The 11,949-nt window shown below is 42.9% G+C and overlaps 1 protein-coding gene across 1 annotated transcript in view; it reads left to right on the top strand.

The window, feature by feature from the left end:
• Nucleotides 1-4,032, top strand: part of CDK15 (cyclin dependent kinase 15) — a 38,517-nt gene extending 34,485 nt beyond the window's left edge. The window contains exon 13 of the mRNA XM_088167857.1: nucleotides 1,260-4,032. The gene's annotated coding sequence lies outside the window, so the exon portion shown is untranslated. The remainder of the gene's footprint in view (nucleotides 1-1,259) is intronic.
• The last annotated feature ends 7,917 nt before the right edge of the window (nucleotides 4,033-11,949 follow it).

Raw genomic sequence — 11,949 nt, forward strand, 5'->3', positions numbered from 1 at the left:
CTGTCAGTTCCTCTAAGGCTTCTGGGACAACTCACTTGAGGAGGGCACTCATGCATCAGTGTTCAATGAACTTGGAGTTGGCCAATTTTAAATGATTTAGAGAGCACTTCACAAAAACGTCATTTAAAATAGTGAAAACTTGCAACTAGTAGGAGAAACTCTTAAACACTTTTTAGATATATTAACCTGGCCTCAAAATGATTGTGTCCTGCTTTTTCAGCTGCTTACAAAGCATACTAAACAAGCTTATATGTCAAGTTATCTTCTGCAGTTCATTGCAGGAGAACTTTCTATATGTGATGGTGTTCATATTATTAATTCTCTTTTTAAAAAAGGCATCTGGATTCAGACATGCAAGCAAGGTTATAAATGAAACAGTAATTTTTTTGTCATTTTAATAGGCTACCGATGGAAAGCAGGGGGCTCTGTATGCTTTTTCAAATCTAATGAGAGGTAGATAGGCATCTAAAGCACAACAGCCTCATACTGGCACATAAGAGAATGGAATTTCCTGGGAACATAATTAAACTGGCCAGCCTTCCTTCATTTGCCAACCTGAGTTAAGTTACAAAAATAGACAAAACCAAAAAACTAAATATATCAGGCTCCATCTTGAATCCATGGGCCCTGAGCAACACAGCAAGGGACAAAACATCATCACAGACTCCTCCATGTTCTCCTTCCCGTTTCAGGAAAAGAGATACTGTCAGTTGTCTATCCCAGGGTGATATATACTCCATGCCAACACTCCACCCATTTTCTACCCACCACTTTCCCTCTACCTGCTGAGGAGGAACATATGGATCACTGGAATCTGCTACTGTTCTCATTCTGCCTCTCAAAATAAATATTCAGAAAACTAATGCTGTGCTTTCGACATGTATGTGATTAGTGTACCAGCTAAGGATATTTGAATCTACAGGAAGAGAAGAGCCTGTTTTAAACCACCTTTTAACAAGCAGAGTGACTGAAGGCACTAGCCCTGCAGAATATTTGTAATTGGGATTAATTTTTCTTTTTGATTCAGAACTTAGGCCATGGATTTTTACCTTAATAGAATTCCTCTGCAATAGGGGCAGATTGTACCCTCCCTTACACCAAGGACCTTTGAAATAACTCCTTATGTTGACAAAATGAAGAAAAATCTTTGAGATTATAAAACAAGGACACAGTTTGAGGGATGGGCTGTGTGTTTTTAAAAGTCACCTTTCAGTAGAAGAGAATGAAATTGTGCAGATGTCCTGCCTTTTGTTTTTCAGAAAGCAATGTCAGAAGGATTGACTTGGCAACGAAGATGTAACAGCACAGTCTGGACACTGGACTTGCAGAATATACTCAGCCATGTGTCACTTAATAGAGAGCTCCCTGGACCAGAAGATCGATGTACAAACAGGACAGATGGGGAGTGACAATTGAAAGAATGTAGAGGCTCATCCGAGGCTTACAGAGACCTGTCATTCCTGGGGTATGCCTACAATCTCCTTCAACAAAAGAGCTCCTGAGGGAAGGAGGGGATTAGTCAGAAGTTGAGTGAGGTCTCCGGGGAAGATGGTTTCTTGGATAGAGTTGTCAACAAAAGGAATTGTTTAAGACTATTTGTTATAATTTCCTAGAGGGAGCTTCTGCCATTACTAACAGGATTACCAGCATACTGGTTCCACACCAGCAGAGCATTAGACATGTGCATTGCAGACTGGTTGCTTAGAGCTGAATCCAGGGGTCTTATACAGCATCCCAAATGTGTGCAGGTGTTGATGAGCAGAGGGGAGATGGCAGAGAATTAAGATGTAGCCAAATGCAGTCCATTTTTGGTCCAGCTGTTGCAGAGAGTCCTGGCTCATTAATGAGTTTCCACAGTGTTTTAATCTCCTTGATCTCAAGGCTGCTGACAGACTATGAGAAGGAAAGCTAATCTGAGGTGAGTGCTGATGGGGATACATGGGGAAATCAGAGACCTCTTTCCCAACTGCAATTACCGTGAAATTTCTCATAAAATTCTTTCTGGAAGAATTGGGAAAGCAAGTAATTTACTGTGTTGAAGTACTAGTCTGCTTGGTTTCAGTTATCTTAGATACTTCTTCTTAGCTCTGAGAAACAGAAACCAGTAGCCTTGGTGTAACCTTACAGCACATTTGGGAAAAAAAGACAAAGATAAATCACTGAGGTGCAGACATACAAATCTTCTTGATCGTTTTAATTTATCTGTGTAGTGTTACTGGCATGACTGGGAGAACTTCTCTGAGCGAGAATTTTTCAGAGCATTGAGGCACTGGAACAAAACCAGTCAAGGAGCTATGGGTGGCAGCCATAGAAAGAGCTGAAAAGTGAGCTTTTAGTGTAAGAGAGCTGCATCTCCGGCCCCACTCCAGTCCATCATTTACCAAACACACACTGCAGATCTGGGCAGGAAGCAGCACAATTGTTTATGTTCCCCTTTGCCCTTGCTACAGACATAATTTCAGGAATGCATAGATTAGCTACATTAGAGGGGACATGGACTATCTGCAGGAACTGCTCAGTTAAGAGGACAAGATTTTCCTTAGGTTATTTTCCCTAAAATTCTCTGCCTTGATGAAAAGGCAAGCTATGTTCCAGAAGTCTTTCTACCTCTAGATTGCATGGACTTGGATCTCCCAAACACCTGCCACTCTCAATGACCTGACCTCCCTTTGCAATACTAAATAGAACAGCTGTACATGATGCCCAAGTTGGGATTGGGGTTGTTTTGCATTCCTTTTGCATTCTTGGAGATGTCTGGACTAAGAGCAGTGAAGAAGCAGGATCTCCAGGGCCTGCAGTGGGACGGTTGTGGCTGGTTATCTGCTCCTAATTGAGTGCAACTAAATGCTCAAGAGACATTAAATGAAATATTTGTTATGCATGGGCAGTGAGGGATCTAATGATAAGAACTGAGTCACTTTTCCTCATGGTCTATCCAGAGCATCAATTGCAAATTTCTTCTGCCCTGGAGCAGTGGTACAGAATGGCTTTGCTGTTTTACATAACTGCCACTCCATAATGGCCATGCCATTGCTAAATTTAGCCATATGCTAAATTGCCAAAGAGTCAAATGATACCTTTTAATTCTGTATCTAGAGGGGCAGAAAGCCAGGAAGACCCTGGGTATTCTGCAACCCAGCAGTCTTCCATTCATTAACTCAACATTGCAGGCCCAATGCCTAAAACATGGCAGATCAGAGAGAAACTGACTCCTCTCTTCAACTAATGGAAATATTATTTACATCAGAAGTACTAATCTCAATAGATTTTCCATCCCCCGGCCTGCACAATCTCAGGGGCAACAGCTTTTGGGGAGAATGGATGTAGTGTTGTAACGAGTCAGAAAGAGTAGGTAACAAAAACCATGTCTGAATTCATGTACCAAGTTAGTGCCACCCAAAAAGGCAGTTCTGCTTCCCCCATTTCTCTCCCAGCTTCAAGCTTTACAGTCTTTCTCTTTTTTCTCTCTGGCACCTTTGTAAGCCTTTGAAGAACTGATTTAATTCCCTAAACAGATGGAAGACTATGAACTCTTTTGCTGAGTTAGTTTTTCATTGTTTTAGCGAGCTGAATCAGATTATGCAGGGAGAAAAGTACCAGACTTCATTCATGGATGAGTGTGGAGTAGGAAAGGAGGTGGAAAAATCCATAAATTTCATATTCTCTTATCTCCAGCCTGCTCACATCTAGTTCCTGTGGGGTGATCATCCTCTGTCACATCTGAATATTGTTTTGAGATAGTAACTGAATGGGTTGTAGCAAGTAAGTGCTCAGTACTGCTGTCATTTATGTGGGCCCATCTCAAATCCAAATGTTTGCTGTTGAACACCTCACAAAAAGTCACAGACGTTGGCAGAGAGATGCAGGACTGACCTTTCCTTTTTTTTCCCCAGAAAATACTTTCTTTTGGCAGGGGCAGGATGCTTTGATAAAGCAGGTGAGAGTTTACAAAGTGCATGTAAATGGAGATTATTGTGCTTAAGGGTCATCAGACTGTTTCTTCTCACCACCTAATAAAAAACCAAAAACAAATCTGAGGTTTTTGAGAAATCCTTTAACATCCTCATTTATGTAAAGAGAATTTAACATCAGACTGAAATATTTGCTTTAAAAACATCTGGAAGTAAATGAAATAACTTCTTTCCCAGGCCAGGATTCTGTTTTGTTTCAGCCTGGAGCAAGTTTGTTGGCCAAATTATATAAGCCCAAGAAAAGATCCAAGGGCTTTAAAACTAGCAAACCTCTGTCTGAAATGGTGCAAGTGGGCAATGTTCTTTAAAGTGTGCGTGGGGGAGGGAAATGCCAGGAAAATCCCCCTCACAAGCCAGAACTGCATTTGGGGAGCCCAGATGAAAGCTCTGATGCGGGTCATGTGACAGGTGTCACTTCAGTAATGATATTGGGGCAGAGATAAAAGTCCTCGCCGGCTGGTCATGTGACATCGCTTCATTACTGGCACAGCAGGTGGTCGCAGAGACTCAATGCCTTTATTTTTTATTATTTTTTAATTTTTTTTATTCTGTGATAATGAGAAAATGTTTAAACTTCCATCCCTGTGTTTAAACACTTCTTCATGCTGACAGCAGCAGGAGATCCCTTGATCAGCTGTCAGATGGGAAAGTGCAATTTTTCTGGAAAGTAAACAGCGTGTTTGCCAGTTGGAAATCATTTTCTGTTTGTTGGGACTGCTAGTCGCGGTGTGATGGAGCCATGTCACAGCATCTGACAACTCGGGAGTGGGGAATAGAAAACAGGCTGAGAAATGGGGTTTAGATTCTGCCTCTGATAACAGCAGCTTGAGATTTGTGACACTTCGTTATTGTTATTGTGTGGAAAAAATCACCACTCACTGGTTGCTATGAAACTTTTAAAGCAGCAGCTCAGTGCCAGTGTGAATGTGTGGGACCTCCTAAAAGAAACTCACGCATTTTAATAGAAACTTTCCTGGAAGAAAAGCAAAAACTACACAACGAAACTCAGTAGGTGTGGAGGTGTGTGGAGGTGAAGGTGGTCAGGTCTCATTCCTGACTTACAAGAAGAAACAAAAAAATGTTTTCTTATTAGCAAACTTTACATGGTTCTGATGTCACGTAGGTTTGGGTAACCCACTGGGAATTTCAGGTAAGAAAAGGAAGGCAAATGTGGTCACAAGGTCATGCAAAAGAGCTCAACCCCACCCTGAGCCTAGCTGAAATCAGAGTCCTTAAGGTCTCCTTCCGAAGTGCCCTGGAATCCAACTAAGTTAACTTTAAATGCTAATCACATATTTTAAAATTCTCCTGTTAGGCAAATACCTTCTCAAAGTCAATTCCTGTTGAGAAAAAGGAGATACTGATATTATATACATAATTCTAATTAAAATATTAGGGTTTGAATGTGCCTATGCAGAGCCATACACACCATTTTTCCTAGGCAAACAGACAACATCTTATGTGCAGAATCAACAAATCAACCTGATTTCAACACCGGGAAAGTTAATTACTCAGAGCACTGCTCAAATCACGTAAAAAATATTCGCAGCAATTATGTTACATGAAATCCTTGGTAGCCTCCCAACAAATGCTTTCCTGTGCTGGCTCCACTGCAGCATTCTGCCTCTTCCTAAAGATCCCAAATAAAAGCTTCCTGCCTGTTACACCGGCCCGTAGCTCCCCCGAACCCCAAAAGCCCTGGAGCCTTCTTGCTTCAGCCCGGCTGCGGCTCTGCTGAGGCCGGTGGGGCTGGGGGCGGCTGCAATCCGGGGCTGGGCCCGACCAGCAGCAAAAACCATCCCAAGCAGAGATCAGATCAGAATCTGGCCCGTTGTTAGCAGTCATTAAAAAACATTGCACTTTTAATAGGAGCTTATTCAATTAGCAGACTAACAGGCTCCATCAGATAAGCTGGGGATTTCCCTGGGAATCTGAGTCACATACATGAAGCTGCTCTGCACTGTATGGTTAACCCTCTCCATGCAGAACCAGCAAATCCCAGGAAAGGGTTTATTTTAGGGTTTTTAAGGGAGAAGCAGGAGCCCTCCACTGCGCCTCAAGGCCTCCGGAGGTGCCAGTGCCGAGTGAGTCACACGCTGGAAGGACCCAGGAGGATCATGGCACCAAACTCACTGCTGCAGACAGGAGACTCGCCTGATCTCCGATAAACACGCTGACATTTGGCAGCCTGACAGCTTCACAGTCCCATAAGAGGCTTCCTAATTAGAGCCTGGGTGAGAAATAATCCACAACTTGAAGTTTGTCTCTAGCTTCCTTGCTGTACCTTTTTTCTCCTCCCTTTTTGTGCCTTTTTTCCCTTTTCAGTGTTTTCTCTCACACATTCTCAATACATCCCCTCCCCGCAGGCGGAAGCTTTTTGAAACGCCAAGCAGGATAAAGGGTCACTTTTGCCTGTCCTCTCAGCTCAGAACAGCTCCCAGCAAAAGCACCCCTCTTACATTCCAGCATTGCCCTTGAAGGAGATGGAGAGATAAGGCAGGGAAAAGGACAGTACATGGTGAAGTTTATAATGAGGCAAAGTAAAACCGGTCTGGAATAAAACCAAGCCAGACCCATTCGTTCCTAGTCAAACAAGTAGGGCAAAACTAGTGCTCCTGGCAGCAGGAAAATAGGGACTCTGGGGCTCTGGGTCTGGATCTAACCATGAACTTTGCTTTCCTCTTCAGCAAGTGCCCCAAACAGCAAGTCATGGCATCCTGAGCCTTTCAGCTGGAGCCAGGATCTGAATTTAGTATTGCCTTCAAAAGGCACAGTACCATGATGATGCTGTATCATAGTAAGACACTCAACCAGCTGGTCATACAATGAAATATAATTTTTAGCAATATGGTACACAGCCTGACCTTTTGAAGAAAATCATATTCTACTCATTTATCCCATCACATGTATGTTCTCTGAATAGTTCCAGAATAGTTCTCCAAATGCAATAACCTGTGGAACCGAGATTATATCAATATTGGCTAAGACAAGTATGACTCTTTTACCGTTTTTATCTCTTGGAGGATTATTTGCTGATAGTGGGATTGACTGTTCTCTATTTAATATTCCTAAGTCTTTTCCAGGGTAGTGAAACAAGCTAGCAAAGCTCTTAAAATACATTGTATACACTGCAACAGCTTGGATACAGATACAAACATCAGAATTCATTTTTTACTAGAGGGTTGTTCTCCCATACTGTCTTCCTCAGTGAATACTGTATGTCCTGGATAGCCACTAGAAACAGGCAGAAACTTGGGATTCTCCTTTCTTGGCCATACATTACATCAGACAGCTCTGTATGTGACCAGTCAGCAGGATTCCAGATGATGACATGGAAAAAATACTTACAGGTAGTTGACCATTAGCTCTCTCCAGAGCAAACAGACTTCATTCAAAATATGCAGTTGAAGCTATTTCCAGGACAAACATATTTAATGCTGAGATAGGCTGGAAGATCTCCAGTGATGTAACATCACTAGAGTCCAAAATGTGTCTTACCCAGAGGACTCTGGGTCCTTGGGAACACCTTTCCTTGAAGTTTTGTTTGGGGGCTTGGTTATGATTGCTGATGCCCAAGTGCTTCCTGTGTCGCAGATGTCTATGTATGGTGCAGCTGTGAGAAAAGAACTGTGGTCCTACACCTTGGTACTGGGGAGAACAACTCTGCACAAAGACCAAAAAGGACTATATCATCATCCTCACCTGTAACATATGTACTGCTACAGTGCTGAGGCTGAGAAAATTGTTTATCAGAGTGGTATTTCCAACAAACAGATGCTTGTGAAGTAAGCAGAGATACCTCTTGAGGATTTAATATTAATAATTTCTCTGATTTGACTGTAGCTGTGTGTATTCTACCATCCTTCCCTATAAACTGAAGCATGGGTTAATATGCACTATTTATAGACCCCAGCCCACCCGCTTGCTTGGAACACCCCTGAAGCTGTGGGAGATATAAATGCATTCATAGCCAAACGTCATCTCCAGGGTCCACATAGCATCATGGCAAAATTCTGCCTTTCAGCATGATAGAAACCATGGAAAAAATTAGATGTTGTACTGGACCTATCTATCTGGCTCCATTCCTGCCCTGACATTTTTTGCATGACAAATGAGCATAGACACAAAGAAGGAAGAGAGCATAGAAAAGGGGAAAGCTCTCTGGGAAGACTGTGTGAGGAGGAGATGAGGCAGATCTGTCCCCAAGTGATTTGTTCCTTGGGTACCTGTATTTCCCTGTGGCTGCAAAGTGGGCACAGGGGTCAAATGAACAGCATTGTACACACACGTGCCTGCTTGAGATGAATAATTTTAAAATTCAGGAGAATCAAATGCCAAGAGCAGGTGTAGTAACACAGGAGAAAGAAAAACTGTGATTCTTTCCAATTAAACTTCATATTTCCTGGGTTTAGAATTTCAGTCATTTAAATCTATTTTAGACTAAGTCTTAGAAACAGAAGTTGGCAGCCTGGAGGAATTAATTTTTTAATTATTTTATTTTAAGAGATTAACTCAAGTTGATAGATTTAGAGCATTTTTTAAGTTTGTTGGTTTCAGATGTTTAAAAAGAAATTTAAAATAAACAAACAAATTCCAGTAGAAAATTTGGCAAGGGCTGAATCCTTTGGGCAAAATTTTCCCAGGAGAAACACAGATCTCTGATAAGCAGCAGAGGAGAAGCTGTATTTCACAGCTGCAATGCAGATCTGAGGCCTCTCCAGAGACTCCCACACACTAAACAGGGATTTCTTTAGTTTAAATGCCAGATCCACTTTGGTCCCAGTGAAACTCCAGAGGGGCATTAGCTAGGAAAACGGGGCATGTTTAATCCACTTTATCATTAATGCAAAGAATAGTCTCAATATTTGTGATAGTCAAAACCATGTGTTATGGAAGGTCCTTCATATCTCGAGTGGATTAAGCTCTACCTGCCAGCCTTGGCTGGGCAGCTGGGCCATAATTTGTCTGTTTGCAATGTCTCATGACAGAGCTCTGTAATGAAGCGAGCACAAGCCAGACTGCTGGCCTGACTGGCCACTTCCCTGAAGGATGTGCTGGAAAATTTGCTTTGGTGACTAAGGCTGGAAGTGCATAGGTGCCAGAGGAAAATAACAGCTCTTAGCAGTGCAGTCTCACTTTGGCTTCATCCTTCTCATCAGTAATGGCTGCTGCATTTTCTTTGCAGAATTCTCTCTGCTAATTAAATCTGGACCATTTCACATTTTGACTGGATTTAAAACGAAAAGGCTGAAAAAAATTTATTTCTCTGAACAGAGGTCTTGAGTTAATTACCATGTCACAGTACTGCCAAAGTCAACTATCCCCATGATGAAGTCTGGGAACAATTCTTGTGAGCTAAACATGATGCCATTGCACAGATCACCATGCTGATGCTGGTGAGCTGAGGGCGGAGCTGCAGGACCTGCATGCTGCTGTTGGTGAAAAGCCCCAAGATAAACCACACCATGCTTCAATGAGTAAATGCTGAAGGCTTCTCACCTGATTAGATGTCTGTTTTATACAAAACTCTCTCAAAGCCATTCAGTTGGACACAGACCTGGAAGATTTAATGATGTTGAAAGAAGATGGTCTGCAAGAGACCTGGGAGCAGGGATGCTGACCATCCATTGCAGATCCTGTGCAAAAAGAGATGAGAGACAATTGGAGATAGCTGTGAGTCCCAAGCTTAGGACCATGTTTGAGGCTCCTGCAAGCAGAATGAGGCTTTCTTAGGGTCTGAGTGAGGAGACAATCTGGGAATGTCTTTTGAAGGTGGCAGAGAGAAACCCAGGAAAGCAGCTGCCCTGCTGGCAGAGGAGGAAACTTTATCAATTGGACATGACCAATGAAGGCAAACAGGTTGCTAGCCATCACCATGCCTTCAGGGAGCTGCCTGTGTGTGCCCAGGCTGCATCACAGTCTCTGCCAGGGTAGGCTTGCTTGACTTAATACATGTGAGGAAAAAACGGCAGGCCTGGAGGGAAGCAGTCTGTGAGCAGTGAAGGTTGGACCCTTCACATCCAGCTGTGCCTGAGGTAGTTGTGGAGAAGACCCTGAAGGGGCTGCCCTGGGGCCGTGGCCTGGGGGGACACAGCCCCTAAATTTGACCCCATCCTTTTCTACCCTTTCACAGCTACGCCAAGTTCCTTTCGGTTTGCACAAGTGAGGGAGAGGGAACATAGACTCGTCTTACAGATTTTCACTCACCTGCCCTGTGGCTCCAGATACAGTTTTGAAGGGTAGTGGAGCAGAGAAACCTCCCCAGTCATGAGTGTCTCTGGGCAATGCTCACTTTTGCAAGGAGTGCAGAACTTCTGCAAAGCTGCACATCTTACAGAAGGAAAAGACCTTCAGTTGAACATTCTGCTTCCTTCAGACAGATCATCCAGCTGACACTGAAAGTCAGCCTTGGGCAGCTTTTTGAACCCACCCAGCAGGATCACCACATTTACCAGGCCTCCAAAGCACTTTCAAGGGTCTGAAGATATCTTCCATTGCTAGTATGATCACAGCTCTAATGAGATTAGGAGCAAGCTGTTTCTTCTAAACAATGGTGCTATCTCATTCTAACCCATTTAGATTATAATCTGCTCTTCCAGATATTAATATTTTCATATTAATGTAGATCCTTTTATCCCTGTAGCTTAGCACTGGGTTCTGATTTATTAAATAGCTGGCTCCCTCTGGACTGGAGGAGCAGTATGCTGTGTTGTGATGAGCTTAATAACTCACTGCTCCCTATTAGTAAATCACAGACTGGCGTTTCAAATTTGCAGAGAGAATTGGGGTTGACTTTCCTCTCAGTCCTTGAAGCATCTTAGTCCTGTTGTGCAAAACTACCTACTAACAATCGTTCTTAAATGAGCCAAGTGCTCTAATATGGGTTCAGCCCACTCGACTGAACTTTTAACAGCAATTTGGGGACCAAGGGCTAGAGCAGAGTTAACAGATTTCACTGGCTTTTCTCATCAAATAGTGCCAGAGCACTTTTCTGGAGGCACCAGCAATATAACATCCAGCAGAATTAGTGTATTTATTATTTTAGAAGAGCTCATGTTTTTTTAATATCTCCAGGTTTGAAGAAAAGGTTGAAAGTAAGGGCACCCTATTTGCATTGTGAATGAAGTTATCTGCCTCCTCCACCCCTGCTCCTGCATCCCCACTGGAATATGCAGAAATAAATGCCTTCTAATGATCCCTGGGGGGCTGAAGCTTTGATATGGATCTTGCCCGGGGTATAGTGGTTGGGAGAAGTTCTGCCAGACTGAAACCCACATGGCGTGGGGGAGTAGGCAGTCTTCCTCTGAGTGGGAAAGAAGGGAAATTGGATTATCTTGCTAGCAGTTGGTGTTTTTCTGTCTGCAAGAACTTACAGATGAGAGGCCCCAGCTGGGAAGTTAAATTCAGCCCTCTGCAGAAAGCAATGTGTGTTTTCCTCATCTAAATAAAAGAGATTATCCCATTCAAGTTCTGGAAAGTTTTTTTTCCTGCTTTGGCTGTGTGCAGGGCAGGTGGGTAGAGAAGCAAAATTGCAGGATTTTAATTTCAGTTTGGTGGCTGCTGAAAATGTTGAGTATGTGTGGCCATGTGTTTGTAAACACAGATTACTCTTGGGATGTGACATCTGGCTTTCAAGGAGCTCCCACAGTAGGCAGAATCACAGGAGTACACACTTCAGTTCCCTCAGACAAATCTATTGTAGGACACTATCTTCCTGTTTACAGCACACTGACTAAGCTCAAAAAACCCCAAATGCAGTTGAAGCCCCTTAATAGAGAAAACCTGTTTAAATGGGCTGCTTTCTGGGAACAAATTGTTAAATAAAAAGAACACCGTGGCAATGGGAAAGTTTTCTGCGTTGCCAAGAGTTTCCATAAAAAGACTGTTTTATAGCGTTAACCCATTCCCTGTAGAAGCCAGAGCATACTGCAGAGGATCACATGGTGCCTGGGAAGCAGCAGCAGAGAGATGAAATACA

This window comes from Sturnus vulgaris, chromosome 7 (assembly GCF_052056855.1).
Source record: "Sturnus vulgaris isolate bStuVul1 chromosome 7, bStuVul1.hap1, whole genome shotgun sequence".
In the NCBI taxonomy this organism is placed as follows: Eukaryota; Metazoa; Chordata; class Aves; order Passeriformes; family Sturnidae; genus Sturnus; species Sturnus vulgaris.